The sequence below is a fragment of the Colobus angolensis genome, unplaced genomic scaffold, assembly GCF_000951035.1.
Source record: "Colobus angolensis palliatus isolate OR3802 unplaced genomic scaffold, Cang.pa_1.0 Scaffold395, whole genome shotgun sequence".
Classification (NCBI taxonomy): Eukaryota; Metazoa; Chordata; class Mammalia; order Primates; family Cercopithecidae; genus Colobus; species Colobus angolensis.
The window spans coordinates 715,678-721,194 of NW_012117321.1; the positions used below are offsets into that span (position 1 = coordinate 715,678).

The 5,517-nt window shown below is 40.0% G+C and overlaps 1 pseudogene; it reads right to left on the reverse strand.

Moving 5' to 3' along the window:
• Nucleotides 1-1,014: 1,014 nt before the first annotated feature.
• On the reverse strand, nt 1,015-2,805 carry LOC105521087 (annotated as a pseudogene).
• Between the last annotated feature and the right edge of the window lie 2,712 nt (nt 2,806-5,517).

Below are 5,517 nucleotides of genomic sequence, written 5' to 3' on the forward strand. Positions count from 1 at the left end.
AGTGAGCCAAAATCTCACCTTTGCACTCCAACCTGACAACAAGAACACAATTCCATCTCAAAATATGTATATATTTTGTCAAAAGTAATAACCCTGAGTGATATGCTTGCTAATAGAAGTCACTCAAGCATACACTCAGAAAAATGATGTTTTCCTTGCCAGGCACAGTGGCTCACACCTGTAATCCCAGCACTTTGGGAGGCTGAGGTGGGCAGATCATTTGAGGTCAGAAGTTCGAGACCAGCCTGGCCAACATGGTGAAACCCTGTCTACTAAAAACACAAAACTTAGCCAGGCATGGTGGCAGGCACCTGTAATATCAGCTCCTCAGGAGGCTGAGGCAGGAGAATCACTTGAACCTGGGAGGCGGAGGCTGCAGTGAGCCGAGATCATGCCACTGCACTCCACCTTGGGAGACAAGAGCGAAACTCCATCTTAAAAAAAAAAAAAAAGAAAGAAAGTGTTTTCCTGTATAAAGGTAAAATTAAAATTAAGTAGTGAGAGACATGCTTTGGACTATTAAATCATGGGGGACCCTGAACCGAGAACAACATATAGTTCTTAGCACCAGGAAATTAAAAAAAAAAAAAAATTGAGATAGGCCGGGTGCAGTGGCTCACACCTGTAATTTCAGCACTTTGAGAGGCTGAAGTAGGCTGATCACTTGAAGTCAGTAGTTCAAGACCAGCCTGGCAAACATGGCTAAATCCTGTTTTTAATTAAAAAAAAAAAAAAAAAATTAGCTGATCATGGTGACACATGACTGTAATCCCAGCTACTCTAGAAGTCGAAACAGGAGAATTGCTTGAACACAGGAGGCAGAGGCTGCAATGAGCCGAGATCGCACCATTGTATTCCAGCCTGGGCAACAGAGTGAGACTCCATCTCAAAAAAAAAAAAAAAAAAATAGATATTACAAAAGTGAAATTCCACATGTTTTATTTAAATCAGATAGCAAATTCTGTGTTTTTAAATAATTGATGACAGCAAAATAATTTTTAGGAAATTTTATCACTAACTTGTTAAAAAGGGATGGCACTTCAAGTGAACCTTTGGCAGAATACTGATGATTCTCTTATCAGATCTGATGAGCACCATAGGACTGACAGTGGCATAGGCATTGACCATAAACTTGTGGACACTCTACAGTGTCTGAATACCCATAACAGCATTGTGGAGGATGAGACAATTCAGTCCAGTGAGTACATAGCCACAAAGAAACTCACCAGCAGCAAGATGGTCTTGGTGGCCCTTTACTCTGGGGAGGTTCTTAATAAAAAGCTAATGCTGTGAAGGTGCTGGGAGTGCCTCTGATGCCTGGACAAGAGAATTACCATGTATGCACTTGAGAGCAGCATGATTCCTACAAGGAAGACATCTGTGGATAAAGACAGAGTAACAAACAGCCTTCTGATGATGACAGTCGTTGGGAAAAGTGAGCAGTATTTACTGACATTCAGAATTAGCTGGGTCACATTGGAAAAACCTACAATGTAGATTATTATGTCACTGTTGAAAGACAAATTGAGGGACCAAAAAAATAATAAACCCAGGATATTGTATTTTGTGATTTTATGTTTAAATCTGGTTGGTGAACCAGGAGGTGTTGGGGCTGATGGTGATGGTCTGAAGCATGCTCAGGAAAGAGGTGTTGCAGATAGAGAGGCTCCTCATTACCTTGTATATGTAGAACACAGCCTTACATCTGAAGTTATTCTGAAAATTCTATGACTCAAACATATCTGGAGACAATAACTTTGCTGCAATGACTAGCATCACTATCTGGACAAAGGCCAAGTGGCAGATGATCAGGTCATGGTTTTTAGGCTTGCTATACTCAAAGAATGTAAAAATGTGCCAGAGAAGAAGAAATACATTGGCTGAAATTCCAATGCCAGCTTGAAAATAGAAGACCTTGGCCGGGCGCAGTGGCTCACGCCTGTAATCCCAGCACTTTGGGAGGCTGAGGCAGTTGGATCATGAGGTCAGGAGATCCAGACCATCCTGGCTAACACAGTGAAACCCCATCTCTACTAAAAATACAAAAAGGTGGGTGTGGTGACGGGCACCTGTAGTCCCAGCTACTTGGGAGGCTGAGGCAGGAGAATGGCGTGAACCCAGAAGGCAGAGCTTGCAGTGAGCCGAGATCACGCCACTGCACTCCAGCCTGGGCAACAGAGCGAGACTCCGTATAAAAAAAAAAAAGAAAAGGAAAGGCCTTTTTCAAAGATAACACATGAAATGTGTGTTCATCCTAATGACGTACAAGAAACATATTTTGAAGACCTGAAAAGAAATAGATTTGTGTCATCAATGTTCTTTCGTCAGTGTTCAAAATTATTATCATTATCATTATTTTTATTTTACTCTCATTTTCTTGATTAACCCCATCTTATATAAATTCTTGATAATGTATCTCCTATTTGCTAAACCAAATAAATATATACATGTATATTTATTATGAATATAATAAATACATTTTCAATTATGCCTGTCTAAGGGGCACACTACCTGTATTCCTCATGTACCTTGGCCTTCATCTCAGTAATCATATCCTTGTTTTATGTTCTCTCATTTTATATTTACCAGTTCAGTCAGGTATATAAAATGAATAGTATTTGTACACTTGAATTGAATGCATGTTAATGTGAAAAGACTCACTAAAACAATTAAAAATACATTAGGTTGAGTCTTTCTCATGATCTATCATTTTGATACAATTTATTCATCATCACTCTTCCATAGTTTTTGACCCCTGTGATTTTACTGGACTCACCATGATAATTCATGATATTTTATCAGCATGTTAGCAATTTTTATCCTATCTGCACCCTTATATTCTCTTTGTCATGAATTGTAATGTGTAATGTGATATCTTGAAATTCAGATGTCAATATGCTTATAGGGACTGGGGGACATTATTGTGCTTAATGAAACCCTAATTTACTGTGTATAATATAGAAATAGTTCTGGCTGCCTCTGTTTAGTTCACATCCCAGAGATTCATTATGTGATCTCTCTTTATCTCGGAACACATTTTTAAATGTTTTCCTCTCAGTTACCAAGAAGATAAACACTACTCTTTTTTTTTTTTTTTTTGAGACAGTGTCTTACTCTGTCACCCAGGCTGGAGTGCAGTGGCATAATCTCTGCTCAGTGCAACCTCCGCCTCCTGAGTTCAAGCGATTCTCTTGCCTTAGCCTCCCAAGTGGCACCCACCATGTGGTGCCCACCACCATACCAGCTAATTTTTGTATTTGTAGTAGAGACAATTTCACCATGTTGGCCAGGCTGGTCTCAAATTTCTGACCTCCCAAAGTGCTGGGATTACAGGCATGGGCCACCTAGCCTGGCCACTACTTTTAATTACTTTGTTTGAACCATGAAGTTGCATCAAAATAGTCACATCTTCCTGAGACTTCACTTAGTACAGAGATACTCTACCATGCCTAGAAAAATATTTAGTCTTCAATAAGAAAGATAATTCCTCTCAAGTTTTCTTATGATAACTTCAATACTATAACACCTTGTAAAATTTTGCAGAACAATTTTGCAGTTAGCATTTCATATTATTTGGCCAAGATTCAGACATCATTTATCATTTTAATTTAATCCAGGGCTAAGAACAATTTAGCTTCATGACATTAAAAAAGTGAAACACCAGGCCGGGCGCGGTGGCTCAAGCCTGTAATCCCAGCACTTTGGGAGGCCGAGACGGTCAGATCACGAGGTCAGGAGATCGAGACCATCCTGGCTAACACGGTGAAACCCCGTCTCTACTAAAAATACAAAAACTAGCTGGGCAAGGTGGTGGGCGCCTGTAGTCCCAGCTACTCCAGAGGCTGAGGCAGGAGAATGGCGTAAACCCGGGAGGCGGAGCTTGCAGTGAGCTGAGATCCGGCCACTGCACTCCAGTCCGGGTGACAGAGCGAGACTCTGCCTCAAAAAAAAAAAAAAAAAAAAAAGTGAAACACCATTAAATTCACTCATTTTTTAAATAAAAGTGTGTCTGATTCAAGGTCACTTATCATTACATAATTCCATAAATAAAAATATATGAGATGATGCAAAAATGTTGACATTGAGTATCCTTGGATAATCAAAAATTAGTGACTGAGAAAATGTTGCTCTAAAATCACCAGATATGTTTGATTTTATAAAGGAAACATCTAGTTGAGTAAATGGTTATTACTCTTTCTACGAAAATTTAGTAAGTAGATGTTATGGGAAGTCAGGGACCACGAATGAAGGGAACAATTGAAGCCATGGCAGAAGAACATAAATTGTGAAGATTTCATGGACATTTATTAGTTCCCCAAATTAATACTTCTATAATTTCTTATACCTGTATTTACTGCAGTCTCTAAACACAAACTGTGAAGATTTCATGGACATTTATCACTTCCCCAATCAATACTCTGATAATTTCCTATGCCTGTCTTTAATCTCTTAATCCCATCATCTTCGTAATCTGAGGATGTATGTTGCCTCAGGACCCTGTGATGATTGCATTGTCTGCACAAATTGTTTGTAAAGCATATGTGTTTGAACAATTTGAAATCTGGGCACCTTGAAAAGAACAGGATAACAGCAATTTTCAGGGAACATGGAAGGTAACCATAAGGTATGCTGGCCTGGGAGGCCGGGCAGAACAAAGTCATATTTCTCTTCTTACAGAAAGTGAATAGGAGAAATATCACTGAATTCTTTTCCTAGCAAGGAATAGCCCTGGGAAAAGAATGCATTCCCGGGGGAGGTCTCTAACATGGCCACACCAGGAGTGTCTGTCTTATGCGGGTGAAGATAAGGTATGAAATACACCCTGGTCTCCTGTAGTGTCCCCAGGCTTGCTAGGATTGGGAAATTCCAGCCTGGAGAATTCTAGTCAGACCGGTTTTCTGCTTTCAAACCCTGTTTCCTGTTAAGATGTTTTTCAATGACAATGCATGCCCAGCGGGACTTGGAACCTCAACAGTAATTCTAATTTCACCCTGGCTTTGTGATCTTGCTCTGCCCTTCTGCCCTTGTGATATTTTATTGCCTTTGAAGCATGTGATCTCTGCGACCCACTCCTTATTCGTACACCCCTCCCCTTTTGAAATCCGTAATAAAAACTTGCTGGTTTTGTGGTTTGGGGGGCATTATAGAAGCTGCCGACACGTGATGTCATCCCTGGAGACCCAGCTGTAAAAGTTCCCTCTTTTGTACTCTTTCTCTTTATTTCTCAGACCGGCCGACACTTAGGGAAAATAGAAAAGAGCCAATGTTGAAATATTGGTGGGTGGTTCCCCCAATAAGTACACACATTTATCTTAGAAACAAACAGTGAAAGGTTTCTACCATACATCTACAACATCAGCACAGTTGAGTTCTGCTGTCAAGTTGAAATCAGAAAAAAACTCAAAGTAATTTTAAATTAAAGACTTAATGGTATCCAAATTTTAAGGATCACACTTCAATACTAGAAAAATATATTTGGGCCGGGCGCGGTGGCTCAAGCCTGTAATCCCAGCACTT